We start from the raw sequence: 25,569 nt of genomic DNA on the forward strand, positions 1-25,569 counted from the left end.
TTAAAGGAATATACTTTATTTTACAAATAAAAAAGCATATATAAAATATATATTTAAAATCCAAAAAGGTAGAGGCACACTCTGATGAAACCCCATGGTGAAACTTAATGCGTTTCACCATGGGATTTCATCAGAAGTGTCTTTTCTTATCACACTCTACTAAAGAAAAGCACCATCATCACTGCTGATTGCACCATCACCACTACTATATTTACATACTTAGATGGGGATTATATCATCCACGCCTTCAACAGCAGAGCTCTATATAGCTCTTGAAAGTGTGAGTGAGCTGTCAATAGAAATATATTATTCCAACTTTAATCTATATACTACTCTTAGATTGTTTATCTCTGTTTTTTAAGATATTCATCTACAAACAAGATTCTGGTGCATATATCTATGTATATACTTTTATTTACAATAAAGTGTACTATGTCTCAAAGTTTCTGTAGCTAAGATTTCATTTAAAATCAATAGCAGTGCTAACTATTTCAGATTTATATGAAATGTCAGCTTCATCAGGATCCCGTTTTAAAATGTAGTGAACAATTTAAACTACATACAGAATATAAAATATGTGATATGTAGCCGTTTCATCTCATGAATAATTGTGTGGCTTTTCTTCATTTGTTCATTTAAAGTTATTAGAAATTTATAAGTTCACATGCTACGTTAAAATGTTATACTGGGATAAAAGTTTATTCATGATAAAATTCTGATTCAACATGATGTGGATTGCGAAAGATTAACAAATTGATAAAATTGACAAAACTGCCTTCGATAACAACATTTTCACCCTTCTGTGTGTATAAACATTTACCAAAAATAACTACTTATTTTTCTTATTCAAAGTGATAATGCAATATATCTATGTTATATTTAAACATTTAAACAGTTTTGCATGAAAATAGTTGACTACAGAAAACATACATTTTTAAGAAACTTGGGAATTGTCGTTCTTTGTTCAACCTAGCACAGAAATAGTTGAGTTCACTAAAGGTCAATACCATGATTTCTATCTCACTATATTCTGACATGTTTTAAAACATGCATTGGTGAGCGCAACCTGGTATTTATGTTATAAAGGAATTCCAGCTATACAGTACATTTTTCGAGGAAAAACCTTTCACTGGGATCCAATCACATGTGCATGTAAATGTCTGCCTGGTCAGGACTGGATGTACATACGGCCAAGTTGTAAAAACATTAACCTCATTAGGAATAATCATTAATGTAATCCAAGCATTTAGTGCAGTCATCTATATCCTCATGTTAGATTAGGCTCAACCGATGCTGTGGTGTAATGATGCAGTAATAAGCGTTACGTGGTATGGCATTAGCCATGTAATATAATGAAACCCCCATGTTTTGTACACGAGACAACTCATTTTGAGCAGCCTTGAAAGATATGAAATAATAAAAAAGTTTTTTGCCTGTGTGTGCTGATCCCTATTTGTATATTCTGTGTGACGATTTGAGTGTCTTTGTAACTTGGGAGAGCAGGTTAGTCTAGTTCTACAGTGGTTATCAAACAAAGTATAACTCCAATATGTCTAGTATTTGGCATGAAAAGACAGGACCTATAGTCATGCTGTTGAACGAACAATATCTCTATTTATTAATGGACAATGTAGAAAGCTGTCAAATATATGCTCTTTTAGATTGTCCTTTAATATATGAGGATTGTATATAAATATATATAATGTAGCTGCTATTCTATGAAAGTATATGTCCAACATTATTATTGTTATTATTATTAATAATAATAATGACAATTATAAACCTCTATCAAATTCTGCAGCACTATACAATTTGGAAAAAGATAGTACCATATACATAGACCAGTACAAAACATAAAGAGGGCCCTGCCCATGAGCAGCTCTTTTACACAAAGTTAATAGACTGGCAGCTTAGAATTTAAAGGTTAAAATGGGGGGTTGAGCTCCCCCACTGGACCACCAGGGAGCCAACTAACCTGGTGGTGGTGGGTGTGTGTTTGTGTGTGTGTGTGTGTGACTCCACACTCAATCACCTCCACACCCAATCACACTCAGGTAGCACCACTCTTAATTATAATCAGCCAGCACTATTCATACACTTCTTTGATTCTTGGAGCACTTCTTTGATTTTTGGTCCAGTGGTTCCTTGTTATTTCTCTAATCACTACTTACGAGAGAGAAGGGTTCACTACTGCACTGAACACTCGTTCAAATCAGGTGAGGCAGGAAACCCCAGTATTACTATTCTCATATGAAAATGCTGTGGTTTTTTTCTTGTAATAAGAACTTGTTTTTTTTAAATAGGATAGAGGGAACTTCTCTTTAAACCAGGAAATCTGGGAATTTATTTTCTAAAGTGTGAGTTAAAGTAATTGACCACTGATGTGAAAATAAATACCTAAAAACATTTTCAACTTTGCTTTGTTTATCCGATCATGGAAATTCATAGTTTAGTGAAGACATTTCCTAAAATGTTTCTACTAGTCAATACTAGTCAATACTTTGCCACATAACTGAACCAATGATACCTTATTTTATATTACATCTGACCTCATTTTAGAGCAATTTACCATGTAGTTAAATGTGTGGTCATATAATTGTTCCAGTCTATAAAAACAAATCCCACTGCCATTAGTCAATGTTTATTCAGTAAACACTTTTTAAAAAATGTAAACATCATAGGTGTGCGGCATGTTTCCATAAAGATATGACATGACACAGATGGTATAAAAGTACCATAAATAAAATCTTACACAAGAAAATTTAAAACAAATGTTATGACCTTAGTAGGTTATATACCACGCAATGTGTTTACACTGCACTGGTTTTCAAAGGGATTATTGAATAGAACCAGGATTTGATATAGACTTTGAACAGAATAATTACAAGCCATTAATTACAAAGCAGTGATGATGCCCCTGATATGTAACATGTGGAACTCCTGCTATTGTCTTGCTGTCACCCATCTTGCTACTTGCAGCCATATTATGGAATACGACCTATGGAGCTGTACGTTTTGTTTGCTTGGCTGCAGTTAAAATATAATCCCCCCCCCCAATCCTAAATAACTCACACAACAACGAAATGATTACACTACTACTATCACCAAAGGTACCAAATCCTACCGATAGGTGTTGAGTATATGAATCCCATTGTCTTGCCCTGAAGGCGGTGAAACTCCGCACTTTGGTAGGACAACACACATCGAGTCTAACAATGAGCGCTAAATATCAGGATCAAGACCTTTCTTAGGAAAGGCACCTATATTGAGTAAACTGAGTGTTCCAAATGGTTAAACTGCATAACTTGGAAAGAAACCAGTATCAGGTAACATATTTTAGAGCTAAAAAAAAAAACGAAAAACTTGATGTGTAGTACGATTTTGATCCACCACCTTGTCTGAGCAGGATGTGGCATAATAACTTAACAGCACTGGTATGGTACTGTCAAGGAACTTCATTTATGGCATCCCCTCCTTGTACACCCCTTTTCTTTTTTTCTGTCCCCCCACATTTTTTTTCTGTTTTCCTCTCTCTTCTTGATTGTGACAACGATAATATACAATAACATTTTGAATTTGAAAATATATTTTTGAACATATACATATTGTACAGTCGGTCAGTGCAGAATCCAGTTATTAATAAAAGTAGGATTAAAATTTTCCATTTGTTGCTCATCGAATAAGCATTAAACATTATTGCACATGTTGTACTTGTCTACTGTATTTTCCATATGTTAATAATCTTACTTCATCAAAGCCTTAGTTATGCCCATACCAGTAGTTGCCGGGATGACCCCCCCGGTCTAGATGGGGGGGGGGGGACCGGCAAGCCCCCAACCTTTTAGCGTGTGGCAGTGTGGTAAGGAGACAGGGCAGCAGCCGTCCACCCCGCACCCTCCAAAGTAGGCCGCAGCCTCAGAAGTCTTGTGCTTCCCGTGGGGGGTCCGAAACTCCCGATCTTTGGGTCCGCTACCTCTCCCACAGCTATGTGGGTATTTTCAAGCTCCGTTCCGGTAAGAATAGGTGTTTGTTGTGGCTGAAAGCTGCTACCTTTTATATCTATTAATATAAAAAAGCATAAATAACCAAAATACCTTCAAAACAGGTAGAATACATCAAAGGAATGGCATATACAAAAATAAAGAAAGAATTAACTAAAGGTATAACGGGAGTGGGAGAGTGGGCAGCCACGGACACGATCAATGTGGTAATATAGTTTTCTAAAATCCGGGTGCAGAGGTCTATCAATTTGTGTAGATGTCAGTCAATGACCTGTGAGTACACTGTGTTCATAAAATTTCTGATGTTGTAAAGTACTCTAAGGCAGTGTGACTTTCAGAGGAAGAGTGTTATGTAGTGTCCAGTAATGTATATGTTAGACATGTGCAATTCGTTTCGTTCCAATTGTCAATTTGGACAAACTCCGGGCAATTTGGATATTCGGATACTTCCGAATAGCTGAATTGCCGAATTTCCGAAGTTGCCGAGGTTCCGAAGTGTCGAAGTGCCGAAGTTCCGAAGCACAGAATTGCTGAAGTACTAATATACCCAGTGGAAGAATGAAGATTGTTACACTGTATACCAGTTTAAATAAAAAGTATACAAACATAGCCAGGATTCAGCTGTAAGCATTACAACTTACAACAATAATTACAACAATCAAGTAACACGTTCATATAACATGTAAGTTACTTAGCCAGTCAATGGATGGGAATGAGTAAGTAGATAACTCCCTAATTCCCACAGTATTAGGGAGCTATCTAGCAAAAGGCTGAAAGACCTAAATTACCGTATATACTCGAGTATAAGCCGAGTTTTTCAGCACATTTTTTGTGCTGAAAACCCCCAACTCGGCTTATACTCAAGTCAATGTCTGTATTATGGCAATTTGCATTGCCATAATACAGACAATGGGGCTGTGGGGGCTGCAGAGCGTTTACTTACCTCTCCTGCAGCTCCTGTCAGCTCCCTTCTCCTCCGCGCCGGTCCGGTCAGCACCTCTGTCAGCTCCCAGTGTAAGTCTCGCAAAAGCCGCGGGGTCATAGTGCGGCTCTCGCGAGACTTACAGTGTGAGCTGACAGAGGTGCTGACCGGACCGGCACGGAGGAGGAGGGAGCTGACAGGAGCTTCAGGAGAGGTAAGTGCTTCCTGCCAGCCCCCTCCACTGAACTGCCAATGCCACTGGACCACCAGGGAGTGAGAGCCCCCCTCCCTGCCATGTATCAAGCAGGGAGGGGGGACGAAAAAAAAATATAAATAATAATATTTAAATAATAAAAAATAATAATTAAATAAAATAAAAAAATAATAATGAAAAAAAATTATTAAAATAATTAAAAAAATAATAAAATTGCCCACCCCCCACCAAGGCTCTGCAACACATACACAAACACACACTCACACTGCATTCATGCGCACACACTGCACTCTGTCACGGTTCTCACCAGTTAGACAGACAGCCAGACGTGGTCGCTCCTGGAGTTCCCAACAGGGGACTTGAACCGGGGAACTTCTCAGTCCTGGTCCTGCTTGCTGCCTCTGAGCCACAGCAGCTTTATACAGTGACTACTGATTCCGGTCCTGTTCATCCTGGCATGGCTACTACACTGGGGGCTGCACCTTGACTTGGCTGTGTTTCACCTGATCCTGATCAGTCATCAGCAGGGTATTTAAACCCAACCTCGCCCTGTGCTCAGTGTCAAGTCTTTGATCTTGTGATCCTGTTTCGTACCTGTGTTCCAGTTTCATCTGCTTCGTATTATTGACTCCGGCTTCTGACTACGTTAATTCTGACCTCTGGCATCCCTTGACTTCGGCTACTCCTCGTTGTTCCTGACCTCTGGCATCCTTTGACCTCTGCTATCCCTCGATATTCCTGCTGGTTCAGTCCTTGCCTGTCCTGCGTATTTGGTACTGCATCCTGCACAGCCCCTGTGCACAGACCCACAGGCCAGGTGAATTCTTACCTGACCACCTCGGCCTGTGGCTATCTGCAAGGGTGAGCAACATATCTGCGCTACAGACTCCCAATTCAGGTAAGACCCTGACACACTCATACACACACGCTGCACTCATTCACACACGCTGCACTCATTCACACACGCTGCACTCATTCACACACGCTGCACTCATTCACACACGCTGCACTCATTCACACACGCTGCACTCATTCACACACGCTGCACTCATTCACACACGCTGCACTCATTCACACACGCTGCACTCATTCACACACGCTGCACTCATTCACACACGCTGCACTCATTCACACACGCTGCACTCATTCACACACGCTGCACTCATTCACACACGCTGCATTCATTATATACACACACTGTAAATAAATATTCAATTAATGTCATTTTTTTAGGATCTAATTTTATTTAGAAATTTACCAGTAGCTGCTGTATTTCCCACCCTAGTCTTATACTCGAGTCAATACGTTTTCCCAGTTTTTTGGGGTAAAATTAGGGGCCTCGGCTTATATTCGGGTCAGCTTATACGGTAGTCTTTCAGCCAAATTTACTAATACAAAGTAAAAATGACTTAGTATTAGTAAATTCTGCCCCTACTCACTACACCGCGAGTAAGGGCATGTCAAGTAAACAGGGAACAGTCTGTGGCTGCTCACTGTTAAAAAAAAACAAAAAAGGTCTTCTTGCCTATAAATTAGGAGCTTGCTACTGAGGAAGTCGAGAACGACGAAACGCGTTGAGCTACATTCAACCCTGACTAAGGCTTTTGGTGACTAAACAACATTGAAGTTAAGTGACCCCTTGGATGAACCTCCTCTTCACCTGTATACAACTGAGGATTTCTGTGTTATATCCAGAGGTACAGACTGAAAGCCGGAATGCCTGGGGACATAGCCTAATTTATAGGTAAGAAGTGCTTTTGCACAATTGATGTTTTTAATTGTGCCAACTTGTTTGTGACTGTTACATTGTATTAGTTTTTAATCATCATAGTTACACTATGATTCTTTTCATATTTTTATGTTTCATGTGAGAATACATTTCTGCCTTCGGAGTGGTAACTATTTAATATTACTTTGATTTAGTATTTTGTGATTGTGGCGCCCTGCACTGCATACTAACCTTTTGGGATTCTTATACAGTTTTTTATGTAATAGATTTTTTTTTGTCTGTGTTATTTTTGAGTGTTAGAAATTAAATCTCCCCTCATTCGCCATGACTCTCTCATCACTTCACCTTTTTGAATCTGGTTCAATTCCATTTGTTTATATGACATGTTTGGGCTAGCCCTGCCTCATGCACAATTACATTTAGCCAATGTTTGCTGACATTTGGCTAATTAATTTGATAATGGATGGGATGTTGGGTGTTTTCCATTTATGGGCAATCAGCAAGGCTGCTGCCGTGAAAATCATGTAATTTATGCTCTAGTTGAGATAGATTTTCAGGGAGCATATGTTGTATGAACACCTCTATTGTGAGATCAATGGTAAGGTGTAAGCTGTGTCTGACCAATTTCACTACGGTTTGTCACTACGAGAATACTGGGAGGCATATCCACCATATGTGGACTGTTGCCTGTGCGCCTTTTTATATTGGATATAGAAAGAAAGTCATATAAATTTCAAATGTATCTGATAATAATTAGTTTGTAAAAAAAAAATAGCTATTTAAAGTATTATATATAATATGTGTAGAAAAATAAGCCACAGTAATAATAATTACTGCATCTAAAAGATGGGTGACAGGGTAATAGGAAGGTCCTGACCCAAAGTTAAATAACACAGGCAATAAAGACAAGCCCCATGTTAGGGCTTGGCTTCAATAATTACCACTTGTAAAAAAAAAACTACTTTTAATTGTATTAATAATAAAAAGTCTCAGTAGCCTTACGATGTATAAGCACATACAAATAACCAAAGGAACCTGCGAGTCCACATTTTTCTTTTCCATGTTCAAAAAAATAAATAAAAAAGTTCAATAAAAACATATTCACAAAAAAGTCTCAGTAGAACTAGAAGTAAATAAAAAAAAGAAAAATAACCAAATTCACAAAACATAACAAAACTGTTATAATGTAAGCTTTGCTTAAAGTCAAAAACTATAAATTGTTACAGTATAACTCCAAAATGTCACAAACTCTATCAATCTTAGATACTTCTTATTTTTATGCCACAGCCCAGTTAATTAGTTTAAAATTGACCTCGTATAATTGGAACTAAATGTTTACCTTCGATCATAAGCTTAAATTCAATTAGAATAAATTGGAATGTCTCTAATAATTATATTATAAATATACTATTCAGAGACAATATAGACACCAATAAGCTGTATAGATGTTTAAATTATATCCAGAGATGACATTTCAGTACAGGTGTACAAACAGAATTAAATTTGAGATTAAAATGTCCAAAACTAATATAGAATCAAATGTTAAGTTTTGATTATTTACTAAAGATAAAATCCAGAACCTATGCACAGTTGCTGATAATAATTAATTAGTAATTAGTCGGCTACAGATGAAATAATAACTACTACAATATTGCAGAGGCTAGGAAGGGAAGTTCATTTATTGTAAGAGATGCTATATGTATCAGGCTAAAAGGCAAGGGGATATAATAGCAAGGAATGAGAAAATGGGAAGGGAGACAATCAATCATCTCTAGAGATGTCCCGAATAGTTCCCGGCGAACATAGCTTGTTCGCATTCGCCACGGCGGGCGAACATATGCGATGTTCGGTCCGCCCCCTATTCATCATCATTGAGTAAACTTTGACCCTGTACCTCAGTCAGCAGACACATTCCAGCCAATCAGCAGCAGACCCTCCCTCCCAGACCCTCCCACCTCCTGGACAGTATCCATTTTAGATTCATTCGGAAGCTGCATTCTTAGTGAGAGGAGGGACAGTGTAGCTGCTGCTGATTTAATAGGGAAATCGATAGCTAGGCTAGTGTATTCAGTGTCCCCTACAGTCCTGAAGGACACATCTGATCTCTGCTGTAAGGACAGCACCCCAAAAAGCCCTTTTTAGGGCTAGAACATCAGTCTGCTTTTTTTTTATGTGTAATCTAATTGCAGTTGCCTGCCTGCCAGCGTGTGTGTCAGGCTCACAGCGTATACTGTGCCCACTTGCCCAGTGCCACCACTCATATCTGGTGTCACAATAGCTTGCATTTAAAAAAAACAAACTTTTTTGACTGTAATATAATAGCAATAAAGTCGAGGCACTCCAAGGTACAAATCAGGCAATTTTATTGAACCCACTCCATCGCAACGTTTCGACCTACACGGTCTTTGTCAAGCTACTAAGTGCATGTATACATGAATTTTTATAGGAATACAAGTGATTAACAATTAACAAGATCCCATCAAACAATTAGTTAAGATTACATCCATATACAACCCCCAGTATGGCCACATTGATAGTAAAGGCTAACAGCTGTGTCACGAATGCAAATTAACTCAATTGGAAGCTTTCTCAAAAAGTACCATCCCTGGGATATGGAGACAAAATTGGAAAAAAAATTAAAATTAAAAGGTAAATATCACAGTAATAAACAATAAAATGAATCAAAGTCAGATCAAGTCCAATTTCTCTTCAAGCATTACTATTAATAACTTTAGTATGATAATATTTGATTCTCTGACATATATAATATAGAACATATACGTATGTAAAAAAAGGAAAAAAGAACATATATAAAAGTGATAAAGATAAACAATCAGTATATGTGTTCCAAAAGTTATATATATACACACACATATATACACACATAAAGAAACGTGTTGTAAATAAGAAAGGTCTACAGAATTTGGATAGACAGTGTACATGTTAATAGACAGATTCCAAAGCTGTGAATAGTTCTAATTCATAATTATATTTTAAGTGTTGAAGTGTATTATATGAAATATCACAATAAAAAGTAACTATATAACCAAATATAAAAAGCAGGTGTGAAACCCATTATTCTAAGATAAAGTGCATAAAGTGAAAAAAACGATCATATTATAGAATTTATTCAATAAATCTATCAGAGATCTATATTAAGTAATCAAAGTCATTAAATTTTCTATGATTAAATTATTAGAATATAAGAGATAAAGGGTTAGAGTGGGATACATGGTGTTTTTAATTTGTAAGAGGAGTCAAACCTAGGATTAACGTAAAGGTTTTTAATCCAAATTAAGGCTTTGAGTGCTTAAATTTGATACTACGGAGATAGTTTGTTCAGGTTTTGGAAGAGGTTACATTTAGGTTTAGACAAGAAGGGGTGTTTAGGGTACAGGCATTGTAACGGACACCTTCCATTGACGGATGTTCCTAGCGCTTCCTGAGGACTCCAAGCACTGCAGCAGACACCACAACCACCGCAGACTCCACAACCGCCATAGCTTAACTGGAGTCTTGCCGTCTTTCTTCCACCCTGTATGAACCTCCAGCATCCAGGACCGTGTGGGGAAGACCTCTCCTCCAAGAAGAGCGTAACAGGAGCAAGCTCTCAAAAGAGCTAAGTGATTAAAGCTCAAGGGAATATGCAGCGCATAACAATCCCCAGTGTGAATTTAGCTGTCCCCTCCAATCACGAGACAAGACTACGTGTTGAGGGTCAAGAAGAACTCTGGTTTAATGGCACACACTCAGCTTTTATGCAATTCTCCCCTGCAAGGGAGACACCCACAGACAATTATACATTTCCCAATCACACAATGGTTACATCCCACAGATTCCCTCCCCTTAGCCTGAGAGGTAACCCAATTATACGTACAGTTTAAACATACTTTTTACCCAACTTTCATAACTCTAAAACCATACATCCAATATTAATAACAGTTACATATTATTAATCAGCACATTCCAAATACAAACATACCCGAAAATCATTCGAATACGTTCAGCCGTTCGGGAGATAGGTATAAGTCCTTTATGACCGACCACGAGCACATTTTCATGCCCACAACAGTTCCATGGATTTGGGCTGTGCGGTCGGTCTATTTTGCACCGAGAAAAAAATCTTCGAACGGGACTTAGTCTCCAGCCGCGGTGTCGAAGAAGGTACGGGTCAGCGGTGTTCGTGCAATTGGGTAGCCGCAAACAGTTCCATAGATTTGGCTGCACACACCACTGACCGCGTTCGAATAAGTTAAAATGGCCGCCGCCACGTGTTCGTTTGTCGAATGGCGGCCACTTCGACGACTTCGGCACTTCGACGACTTCGGCACTTCGACTGCATCCGAAGTGCCAGTTTAAAAGTTGTAACCCTGCTCCAAAGCATTTAAAGGGCCAGGAACAGCATTCAAAAATCCATTATGCCCAAATGTAATTCTTAAAGGGCAATACATCCCAGGGCCATAGTCGCAGGGCAGGAAGCTAGCGATCAGTCCTCTCCAATGCCCAGTGGCAAATGGCAGTTTGTCATAGGCATGTAGAGATTGAAGGGTTATTTGCAAAGAATTCACATTCCTTTGATTGATAGCAGAATGGCAAGAGTTGTTATACAGTGTGCACCATTCAGTGCTGTCCCTGATCCTCCTGCAAGGAATTTCCTGTGTAAGAGGCTGTGGGCATATGGGAAATTATCTCTTCCACTTCCTGTCCAGCCTAACACACACGCACAGTGGAGGAGCTGACAAAGCACTCTGTATGCAGGTAACTACTGTGTCTAATAGGATATGTGGCCCTGACCCTACTCAGTCTTAGTTTACATTTTACCTCACCGGCCCCATGCATTTTTCCCTCTCGGCAGTTTTGGATTCCTCCGCTATATATTTGGGAGAATTCTGTAATTGAATGCTCCAAATAAAAAGATTTTGGGGCTTTAGAGGCTAAATCTTTTTTGCATAGTTTATTTCCCAGTGAATGGGTTAGGTTCTTAAAAATACATTGGCCAGATTTATGAATGAAAATGCTCTGTATTCTAAAATATATAATTAAAATGTCTTCTAAATTGAATCAAACATTTCCAAACGTTTACTCCCACATCTGGGAGTATCTTTGAGAACTAATAAGCTTTCTGTTATATAAATATTATTTATACCATATTAAATAGACTGATTTAATGTCCTACTACCATAAAAACGCTTGGCTAAAATGACTTTCCTGCCAAGTTATTTTTTTTTTCCTCTGGCATATTTTTCAATACAGATTTATTTAGACAGAAAATAATTCCTTGACATGAATTATTTGATCTGCAGCTTTGTTGTACGGGTCTCTATCATGCATAATATTACACAATTAACCCCTTAAGGACTGCGGACGTACTAGGTACGTCTGACAAAAAGGGCAAATCTATTACTTACCCGATCGCTGCCGTTCCCCCACCGGCAATCGCTGTTGCTCCCGGTCTGGGGGGACTGCCTGACAGCCCAGACAGTCCCCCCCTGCAAATTAGGCCCCCGCAGGCCATTTGTTTGCTCTGAAAGAGCGGTCACATGGCCGCAATAGGCGTCCATAGTGCTGCCTGCAGGAGGACTGCCTGAACTGACAACAAAAACAGAATAACCTGCACTCAGGTCCTGCACATATGCTCCGACCTTCCACCAAGGGGACGTTCGGTGTGTAGGATGGACACCGCTGAATCCACCAATGTAGTATCAAAGAAGAGAAACACAGGCAGCACTACAGGACATAGATGGTGAATTTATTTGTGGGTTCACCACCTCACGAAATAGACTATATTTCTTTTGTACTTTCTAATCTAATATCTTAAGTTTTTTGCCTGTTATGTGAATTCAAAACATGCTAATTAAACTTACTGCATTAGATATGATATCTGATTGTTTAATGTTATAGAATAACTACCATAGATGAGCACATTACCATGCTATTAAATAATAGGTCACTGTATCTTTTAAGACTGTTTAATCGAACAGACTTTGTTTATATAGTACTTACTTTCTAATTATTTATTGTTATTTAACTTATTGCATGGGTATATGTATGCAGTTTAGCTTTCTGTACTAGACAGGATATTTAACCATTTTATGCTATGTAATATCAACTGGAAATGAGTGTATTACTGTGTGATTGTATAATATATCACTGAATCTTTAAATCCTGATCTTACACTTGAGTAGATTCCATGTCTTGTTTTTAAATGTCACTGACACATATGTCTTAACATGTGATTGTAATCTTTAATTAACTTGATTGGTTTTGGGGTTATTTAAAAACTGCTGTTATGCTGTATCTCTTATGCATTTGTAAAAAAAAAGTAAAATTTTTGATTAAATAAAAAAATTATAATAATATATGTATATATATGAGCTATATATACATATATTAAATCTATATATAATATGTATATTTATATATCTTATATATAACGTCCTACTAAGTGTATTTTTTTATTAATATATATATATTAATATAAAAATACACTTAGAGTAGAATTACACACGTAACAATATAATAACTATATATATATTGCATATATATATTATTATAAAAAAATCAATAATAATTAATTAAAAATAAATGAAAAATGTAAAAATAATAAATATAACAGTACCCCCTATGTACAGGTTTAATAGTATTTCGAAAGTTACAGGGTCAAATATAAGGTTGATTTTCATTTTTTTCTCATTAAAATTTGACAGATTGGTTATGTTGCGTTTGAGAGCATATGGTTGCCCAGGAATGAGAATTGCCCCGTGATGCCATACCATTTGCAAAAGACAACCCAGGGTATTGCAAATGGGGTATGTTCAGTCTTTTTTAGTAGCCACTTAGTCACAAACACTGGCCGAAGTTAACGTTTATAATTTTTTTTTCATTTTTAACACACAAACAAACATACACTTAGAGCAAAATTAGTAAAACACGAAAAAGGAGAAATATGCTATAAAGGTCTCAATATGAAACAAAGTATGAGACCCTCTGCATCACCTGGATATAAATGTAGCCATGTAGGAGGGAAATAAGTATATAGATGTGAACTAAATACCACTATACCTGTCTAGATAGTTTTACAGGGAGAGAGGCTTTATAATTTATACCATCAGTTTATTTTGAACTGAATTTCCTACTCTATCCTCCCTTTTCTATCTATTAATGTTTTGACTCTGGCTACTAGGATCCATAGACTGTCTCTGTACTTAGGGACCCTATCTCTTGTTACTAACCCATTTGGAGGACTACATAGTGGGTCTCTCTGTACTCTGCATAATTGCACTTGGAGTCTCAGTACTCCCTATGGTTCCAGCCAGTCTCTTGGATAAGGCTTGATTAGATATATAGGGGTCACTGCTGGGATTGATACTCATTTTTTAGCCTGCTCTTTAATAAAGCTTTATTCCAGTATAGTATATCCCTTTACTTATTTAGCAGTGGTCTTCTTCCTGTCCTTACCTTGGAGATATAGTGGTATTAGTTATTTGTACATACTTTATTTCTTTATCTTTTTTTGGTCTTTATGACCTCATTTGTCTTTAGGGCTTATTTAGTTCACATCTATATACTTATTTCACTCCTACATGGCTACATTTATATCCAAGTGATGTAGAGGGTCTCATACTTTGTTTCATATTGAGACCTTTATAGCATCTTTCTTCTTTTTTGTTTTTTACCAATATAGGGGTTAAGCCCCTGAAGACCCCTGGAGTCTCCGCGCAGTACACAGGACTGTGAGTACAGACCGGCACTTTCCTTCTAGGATTCAGTGCTTTGGTCTGTTTCTCGCTATCTTGTTTCTATTTCTTAGAGCAAAATTACACACGTATATTTTTATATATATATATATATATATATATATATATATATATATATATATATATATATATATATATATATATATATATATATATATATATATATATATATATATATATATATATATATATATATATATATATATATATATATATATATATATATATATATATAGTTATATTATTAATAAAAATAAATAATAATTAATTAAAAATAAATAGAAAAAATGCAAAAAATATAAAAAATAAATTTAAAAAATGATTTATATATATATATATATATATGTAATTTTATTCAAACTGTGTTTTGATATTAAAATATATATAAATATCTATGTATATATAAATAAATAAAAATAATTTAAAAAAATATATATATATATCCATATACATAATTACATAAATAATTTCATAAATATACACGTAGACTTCAAATATATAAATATGTATATATATTTAAATTCTACGTGTATATTTATGTAATATTTTTACATAATTAAGTAATTTTATTGATTGTTATTTGAGGGACCTGCCTGACGACCAGGCCAAAAGTCCAGAGAATTTCATTTGCAAGCACTGTATTTAACCCTGTAAGTTTCCATGACACCCTAAAACCTGTACATGGGGGTACTGTTTTCCTCGGGAGACTTTGCTGAACACAAATATTAGTGTTTCAAAACAGTAAAACATATCATAGCGATGATATTGTCAGTGAACGTTACAAGGTCAATGATAAGGCCAGATTAGTTGCCTATGTTGCCTTTGAGAGCGTATGGCAGCCCAGGAATGAAAATTACCCCCATGATGGCATACCATTTGCAAAAGAAGACAACCCAACGTATTGCAAATAGGGCATGTTCAGTCTTTTTTAGTAGCTCAGTAGCTCAGTTCAGCTATTTAGTCACAAACACTGGCCAAAGTTAGCGTTCATAATTGCTTTTTGCATTTTTCACACACAAACAAATATAAATGCTAACTTTGGCCAGTGTTTGTGACTAAGTGGCTACTAAAAAGACTGGACATACCCCATACTGAATACCCTGGGTTGTCTACTTTAAAAAAATATGTACATGTGAGGTGTGATTCAGAAATGTATGACAGATAACAGTGTTACAATCTCAAAATATATATTTTGAAACAGCAATGTCCTACTTGCACTTATAGCCCTGTAACTTGCAAAAAAAAGTTAAGAACATGTTAACAATGGGTATTTCTAAACTCAGGACAAAAGTTAGAAACTATTTAGCACGGGTGTTATTTGGTGGTAGTAGATGCGTAACAGATTTTGGGTGTCAAAGTTAGAAAAAGTAAGCTTTTTAAAAAATCTTTCCATCATATTTTATAATAATTTTATAGTAAATTATATGATATGATGAAAATAATGGTATTTTTAGAAAGACAATTTAATGTCGAGAAAAACTGTATATAATATGTGTGGGTTCAGTGAAAGAGTAGGAGGGAAATTACAACAAAACACAAACACTGCAGAAATGTAAAAACAGCCCTGGTCCTTAACGGTAAGAAAATGTAAAAATGGCCTGGTCACTAAGGTGTTAAAGGACTGTAGATATCAATATGACCACAGCAGCATATGCACACTGAAGTTTCTATATTTCATCTAAGCGCAGACCTCATTAAATTAATTAATTAGTCCCCACTAGCCCTGGTTACCTTAGGTCCTTATAATCAGCACATATCTGGTTCAAGGGATTCAAGACGCCAGAAAGAAGAGGTCAATCCTTGTCATGCAGGGCGCACAGCTCCCCCCCATGAGAATATCGGAGAACCTTCTCTCATGAGCACTAACTTTTACTCATGAGCACTAACTCTTCCTTTACTTCTCTCACTATTTTGTGTCTGCAGTTGAGCTACATAAATCGTAAATAAAAAAATCAATCCACAGATACATAGATAGCTTTATCTGTTACCCTCTTGCAAATGTTATGATGAAAGATACATGATGCCAAAGCGTGTACTGGGGGAAAATAATGTAATTTGGGGTCTGAAAATCACATAACCAAAAGTCAGGTGGTTGATTGTGTTGTCTGCATATCTATCTGTCTGTCTGTCTATCTGTCAGTATATGTATGTATATATGTATATATCTTCACTGCGAAAAAGGGAGAAAACATTTGTTCTGATTGCCGTCTGGCACAAATTATGACACACATTATGAGGGATGTGCAGATAGATGTAAAGCCTGCACAGGCAATATCAGTATACACTGTTTTGCTTTTGTCAGAATAAATGTGAGCAAGTCACAACTCGCTGAGGAAATAATACCCAGATGTGTTGTAAGTTTCATTTCCTATCTGACAATATCTGACAGCCCTTAAAACAAACGATGATACACTGAACAAAATTATAAACGCAAAACTTTTGGTTTTGCCCGCATTTTACATGAGCTGAACTCAAAGATAAGACTTTTTCTATGTTAACAAAAGGCCTATTTCTCTCAAATATTGTTCACAAATCTGTCTAAATCTGTCTTAGTGAGCACTTCTCCTTTGTCGAGATAATCCATCCACCTCACAGGTGTGACATATCAAGATGCTGATTATTGCACAGGTGTGCCTTAGGCTGGCCACAATAAAAGGCCACTCTAAAATGTGCAGTTTTACTGTATTGGGGGACGCCATCGAATGTGAGCATTTGCCCACTCAAGTCGGTTACGACGAACTGCAGTCAGGTCGAGACCCCGATGAGGATGACAAACATGCAGATGAGCGTCCCTGAGATGTTTTTTGACAGTTTGTGCAGAAATTCTTTGGTTATGCAAACCAGGGCCGTCTTTAATATTGATTGGACCCTGGGCAAAGCATTTGCTTGGGCCCCCTGGACCCTGTACACCCTCCCCTGTCGTGCACTCATGTTATCACCCTTAATACAGTGGCAACCTAAAGTAGAGAGGTGCAAGAATATTTTTTTGGGCCTCCCTATTGCAAGGATGTTTAAAAGGTAGATCCCCATCTGTCGTACAACTCCAGCAATGCCTTGACAGCTGGGGCTCTACCATTTACCCATGTTTGCAGGTTTGTATTTAACACTAAGCAGTTTTTGTATGTTTCAATGTAAACAGGTTTTTGTATGTGGTGTTGGCGTTTAAATGTAAGCATGTATTTATATCTAGTGTTGGTTTTTGAATGCAGGGGTGTGTATACATATAATGTTGGTGTTTAACACAGACGTGTATTTGTATGTAGTGCTGAAGCTTGAATGCAGGGGTGTATTTGTGTGTAGTGTTAGCGTGTGAATCTTGAGATGTATGCACATATACACACACAAACACACAAGTAGATATAGACACACTGACACATAGATACACAACCTGACACAAATTCCGATACACAGACACACATACCAGCGAAATACACAAAGACAACATACAGATACACACTGACACACATACAGACACACCGATACACATCCTGACATACACAAAGATTCAAACACTGACACACATGCAGTTACACAGACACACATATACACACCTGACACACTGGCAGATACACAGATACACACACAGACTTCATACAGATACACACACAATGACAACATATAGATACACACACAGATATACAGACACATAGAGACAGACATACTTACACAGACACATAAACTGACAGACATACTGACACACACACTGACAGGCATACAGACCCACATACTGACACACACACTGACAGACATACTGACACATTCTGACAGGCATACTGACACAAATACTGACACTGACACATACACTGACAGACATACTGACACATACACTGACAGGAATACTGACACACTGACACATACACTGACAGGAATACTGACACATACACTGACAGACATACGACACACACACTGACAGGCATACGGACACACACTGACAGACATACTGACACATACACTGACAGGCATACGGACACACACTGACAGACATACTGACAGGCATACTGACACACACTGACAGACATACTGACAGACACACTGACAGGCATACTGACACACATACTGACATACACTGACAGACATACTGACACATACACTGACACACACACTGACACACACACTGACAGACACACTGACACAGACTTACTGACAGACATACTGACAGGCACACTGACAGGCACACTGACAGGCACACTGACAGGCACACTGACAGGCACACTGACACACACACTGACACACACACTGACACACACTTACTGACAGACACACTGACAGACACACTGACACAGACTTACTGACAGACATACTGACAGGCACACTGACAGGCACACTGACACACACACTGACACACACACTGACACACACTTACTGACAGACATACTGACAGACATACTGACACACATACTGACAGACATACTGACAGGCACACTGACACGCACACATACACACACACTCAAAATTTACATTATAAAACCCACCCCCCAGTTTTCTACCTTAGAGGGTGGCTGAAGCTGCTGGGAGTTGGGGTCTGGCTAGCTCGGCCCAGACCCCCTCTGCTCTGCCTCTTCCTCCTCCCGCGCGGCTCCTCTCTTTATGGGAGGAAGTGACGCGCAGCCGTCACTTCCTCCCAGCCGGCTGCTGAAAAGCAAGAGGGCCCGGTCGCGCTCTTAAAGCGCCAGAGCGCAAGACCGGGCTCCTGCTGACAGAAGCCCACCGGGTGGCCCTTAGTGCATGGGCCACCCGGTGGGCCTCCTTAGTGTGTGGCTGCCCTGGCCGGTGGGAGAAATGTTTGAGGCAAGTGGGGCCCCCGGTGCAGCTGCTTCGGGCCCCCAGGAGTAACTGGGCCCGGGGCAGCTGCCCCGTTTGCCCCGCGGTAAAGACGGCCCTGATGCAAACCAATTGTTGCAGCAGCTGTCCGGGTGGCTGGTCTCAGATGATCTTGGAGGTGAAGATTCTGGATGTGGAGGTCCTGGGCTGGTGTGGTTACACGTGGTCTGTGGTTGTGAGGCCAGTTGGATGTACTGACAAATTCTCTGAAATGCCTTTGGAGACGGCTTATGGTAGAGAAATGAACATTCAATTCACGGGCAACAGCTCCGGTGGACATTCCTGCAGTCAGCATGCCAATTGCAATCTCCCTTAAAACTTGCGACATCTGTGGCATTGTGCTGTGTGATAAAACTGCACATTTTAGAGTGGCCTTTTATTGTGGCCAGCCTAAGGCAAAACCTATGCAATAATCATGCTGTCTAATCAGCATCTTGATATGCCACACCTGTGAGGTGGATGGATTATCTCGGCAAAGGAGAAGTGCTCACTAATACAGATTTAGACAGATTTGCGAACAATTTTTGTTTTAAAAAATAGGCCTTTTGTGTACATAGTGAAAGCGTATGAGGTCAGCTCATGAAAAATGAAAAGTGTTGCGTTTATAATTTTGTTCAGTGTACATGATACACATGTAACTATATCTGTATTCTGTTATATACAATCATAATAAGACAATTTTATATTGTGTGCAATATTATTTTATATTCAATAAAGTGTAAAAAAATTAGTTTTCTTTTAGTTGCTTAATAGTGAGTACCAACCCATAGAATCTAAAGCAAGCTATTAAAGGTACTCTTGAAAAAAAACTAAACTAAAAATGTTAAATAAGGAAAAATACTAGATACTCACACTCATTTGCTGCAAATCACCATCCACAGCAATGTCCTTGGCCCTTGTGGATCACATGCCATGATTTTGTTAAAAAAGCTTAGTTTAAAATAACTTAATTGCTGAAGACACCTGGGGAAAGGCTAGGTGAAGCCTGTAACATGATGCTTGGCTGTGCTTATTTGCAAGTCCAGCAAGGCATTCCGGGAGAATTGTGGAAATATAATGTCTCGGAATTGTTGTGCCTCAAAATTTGTGATATGTAGGTGACGCACAAGAGTAAACTTTAAAATGTGCATCGATCAACGGTAGGATTTATCATGATTTACGCTCACCACAAGTTCTTTACTGCTCTCTTATGGTTAGTGCTTGCGTACTTACCCTGGCAGTCCGCTGGTCAGCTGTTCCTCTGATCCGGCGGATCACCACTCCCATGCTGCATACTGACTCAGACAGCCTCCTGTACCCTCACATTTTGGGCGCGGGGCTATGCTAACCATGCCCAAAACTTATAGAACCTCAGTGTCCCAATAGTGTGTTATTTTGTCAGTTTGTATATTTGTATATTTTGGTATTGACCCAGCTTGCTCTTGACTACTCTGTTTTCTGGCTCCCCTGGCTTGGCTTTGTCTCTCGTATTTGTGTATTTCTGGCTTCCCTTGACCTTGGCTTGTTCTGACTTCCTTTTATTTTATTCTATCTGTCCGGCCGTTCTAAGGACTGGTTTAGGGATCTTTTTTATCTGTCTCTATTTCTTCTGGTGGATTTTCACTCTGCGTGTTGGGTTATAACATTACACTTATGTAGCTAGGGCTAGATTCTATGCTTGTCACTATCATTTGTGATAATTTGGTAGTCTATAAAATGTGAGTTGCTATCATTACAGATCACCTGCAGTATACAAGGTACAAATTGTAAATTGTAAGTATCACCTGGTTCCCAAGCTAGATGGGAAACATGCTGTTTGGCAAAAGATTACTAATGTGGAAAAGATAAGTTTTCATATTAATATTATATATTCTGTATTTAAGAACATGTAATTGTATTAGGGATCAAACGATTATCGGTTTTACTGATATTATGTATTTTCGGTAATATCTGTATTGGCCAATAGAGATACCGATATTGCCGATAATACATAACAGGACCGCCAGGCCCATTACAAGGCCAGCGGTCCTGGGGGGCCCGCAGCAAGCTGTTACTTACCTTTCCAGCAGCTCCTCCAGCTCGCTGTGTAAATCTCGTGAGTCCCGCGGCAGTCAGAGCGTTGCCACGGGTTACACAGGGAGCTGAAGGGAGCTGCTGGAAAGGTAAGTAGCAGCTTGCTGCCGGCCCCCCACTGCTCAGTACATGCCACTGGACCACCAGGGAATGCCATAGCCCCCCTCCCTGGCCAGGTAACAAGCAGGGAGGGGGGACAAAAAAAAAAAACGGACGGGGCCTGACCGCAGAGCTGAGCGGACGTGTCTCCCTGTGGATCCCGCATCAAAAGGACTAAGCCGGTAACCTGCCTGTGGAAGCGGAGACGGGACGAATACTGTCCCTAATAAGGTGGACAGAACCGGGACCTACCTGGGGACACCACTCATGTGGCCCAACCAGACGGATTCTCCGTATCGGCACATGTGGCCTACTCACATGGCTGGCGCGGGGGGGACAGCCGCTCCCCTGCGCCCAATAGCCATAAAACAATCAAGCTTGAACCCCTGTCCCCCCCTATGGACCGGCCTCTGGCATCATTTACTCGACCAAGTATCACTGGCTGCGGCCAGCGCAAGATGGCGGACGAGCCCACGCGACCAGAGCCCAAATTATCATGACCTAATGGCCAACAGCTCACCCTGGTGGAGCGCTTTTCGGTGCAACTGGACATTATACTCCAACGCTTTTGGGACAGCCTGGAGCAACGTAGCAAGCTGATACACACAGCCTCAGAGAAAACGGCAGATAGACGGGGTGCAGAGCGGGAAGGGGCCATCACATCACACAGAGCCACAACCAACACTCATACTGGCAGCCATCCTGGGCTGAAGGCCAAGCGGAGAATGACTCCACGGCACCGACCGGCGGCGGCAGAACACCCAGGCTTTCACGGACGCCCATAACGGGGTAGACCTGGCCTCAAAGAGCCCCCAAGTCTGTGGCCCACAGGTGCTGGCCTTCCCAACGGCCTTCCAGCACCTGCTCCTCGCCCTAATCACGGGGACACTGCAAGCACGAACTACCTCACCATACCGCAGAGGCATCGGCTGAAGTGGATCAATCGGTCCGCAGGTCCTGCCCGCAGACACCCCCGGAAGTGAGCTACAATACCTGCAGAGACCAACACCTGGACTGTCCAAGTTGCATTCCACGAATTCAACCACATCTTTAACCTGTTTTCACCTTGCGCTGCCATGACGGACTGGCGGTTCTCACAGCCTGTTTCATAGCCTACCATTGCCTGGGCTACTATGACTCTGTTATTCTGCACAGTGCATAACATGCCTGACACTTAACCTTGCATCAACTGACCCACTACATGCACCACAATATTAATATGCAATGACATAGTATACCCTATAATTTACACTGTACGGTGTACACCACACAGATTTACCTGTTATATGTTAAATATAACTGCACTGTTCGACTTGTGTTGCCTCTCTGGATTGACATGTAAAGCATGCACCGACTTAGCTAAGTAGGTAAATAGCCTTGACGATAGCTATGTTTCTATGTATAGTACATGATATGCCTGAAAATTGATATTGCCTTCACTGACTCACTGAACGTATGAACACATTATTTCCCAGCTCCTACAGGCAATCACACAGCATATCCTGACATTTAGATTGCACTGTATATACGGTGCAGGACTACCTGACTTTGATTAAGCTTTACTACACTGTTTGACTTATGGAGCCTGGCTGGGATAACGTGCAGAGCATGCAGTGATTTAGCAGAATCGGTACACAGTTTTGACGTACCAGTTCAGAAAGTTACTATGAGGCTGATGTTTCCAGGGGATGAAGAATTATGTATCATGCCTATCTTGTATGCTTTGTTTTCATTTCTCCTCTCTTTATTCTGTACCATGAATAATATTTGCCTCAATAAAAAAAAGATTGACAAAAAAATAAATAAAAAGAAAACATATAAATATTAAAAATAAAATTAAAATTAACAAATGCACCCCCCATTTTACACAAATTTCATCCCTTCAGAAACACACACACACACTGCATTATATACATACACTTCACAAACACACACACTGCATTATACACACACACACTACACACACACACTCTGCATTCATTATATACACACACTACACACACACGGCATTCATTGTACGCACACTACACAAACACTGCATTCACTTTACACACACTACACACACTGCATTCACTTTACACACACTACACACACACTGCATTCACTTTACGCACACTACACAAACACACATACTCTTCATTCACTATATATACACACTACACAAACCCTCACTGCATTCACTATACACACTACACAAATACACACTGCATCCACCAGACAAACACACACAGCTCCCCTGTCTAAACACACTGCATTCATTATATACACACTGCATCCACTACACACACACAGCTCCCCTGTCTAAACACACTGCATCCACTACATGTGGCATGTATATTTTGTGCATTTACCTTTAGAAATCGTTTCTTTTTTCAAAATGGTAAATGTACAGAATATCGGCAAGTTATCGGCTATCGGCCTGAAAGTTCAGAGATTATCGGTATCGGCTCTAAAAAATCAATATCGGTCGATCCCTAAATTGTACTATGAAAATTGGTGTATGCACTTTGCAATAAATGAGTGTGAAATTTGGAAACTCAAGATAATCACTTGTGAAGTATATATGCACTTAGCAAACATAATATACAGTTTTGTTGGAGTTCCTATGGCATTGAATTGGAAAATGTAATATTTTCTTCATGAAAGTCCAGTTTGCAAGAAAAAACTTGAGTAATCTGCAAAGTATTTAAAGTGCACACTCGGGTGCTACCATATTTATTGGAAGAACAAAATATAAATTGCAAACGTTTTGGGAGATTGCCCATTATCAATGCTAATGATAAAGGGCAATTAGCATTGACAAAGGACAATCGCCCGGTGGATATCTGCATCCCTACTCTCATAAGCACCATTCACTGGAGTCTGGTGGCTGCACTAAGTATGCACGAGTAAATATATATATTTTTAAAAAACAATAGAAGTGATTCTGGCAGAAACCTAGAAAGTTAATGCAGAAAACACTATAGTTTGGTAATTTTGTTTTTAAAGTGCAACGTTTATCTCTAAGCTGCCAGGTTAAAAAAAAAATGAATGAATAAATTGTTCACATTTTTGAAAATTAGTGTTATACCATGCTGTTTAGTGACATGTCCCTTTTACTGTTCCTTGATAAATCCCCTCTGTATGCCCCCATTTCAACATTACAATAACTTCAGAGAGAAACGTGGGATCTAGGAGAGTAAAGGATCAGCAAAAAAAGAGAGCAGGATGGTGGGGAGAGTGAGAAGTACCAGCAAAGTTTAGAATTAGCTTTATGATTTAGCAGGAAGAAAGTAATAACATTTAAAATTTCAAACTGCAAAAGTGAAACAAAAAAACTATTTTGTTTAAAGTAAACTATGATAGAAATACAAAGCTATTCCTAGCACTATACTTCCCTCTGCACTGATCTCACTTGGCAGTGGGTCGGCGCTCCGTCTCCTCCGATGTCACCTGAGGGGCGGCAATAATGCGCATGTGTGGCAAGCGCCGCAAGTGTATTAGGCCCTCCCCTTATAAAAAAGCACTGCTGCAATGCTTTCGTATGGGGATTTAGCTGATGCTGGATGTCCTTATCAAGCAAGAAGTGCACCTGTTTGATTGGCAGCCACTACAGGCTGTCGTTTTTCCAGGAGCTATCACATGGATGTAATTTGTCAGAACAGAAAGGACTGCATTTTCAGGCGGATAGGGCAAGCTTGGACACTGCACGGAGACCACTTCACTGAGCTGAAGTGATCTGGGTACTTATAGTGTCCCTTTAAGAAGTTCTACACTATAAAAACAACCGGTTTTACAAGATTCCTAATACGTTGAAGCTAATAAACATGCATCTTTAGCGTAACGCAAACAATTCCATACTGTAAATTAGCCTAACAGAGATACCTGCAACAGAGGTTTACTGCTCAGCAAGTTTAAACAGAACAAATTGCGTGCTCTGCATTTGTGCAGGTTTGATAACATTATTAAAACAAATCTAATCCAGCTGATTTAAT

This window comes from Pelobates fuscus, chromosome 4 (assembly GCF_036172605.1).
Source record: "Pelobates fuscus isolate aPelFus1 chromosome 4, aPelFus1.pri, whole genome shotgun sequence".
NCBI lineage: Eukaryota > Metazoa > Chordata > Amphibia > Anura > Pelobatidae > Pelobates > Pelobates fuscus.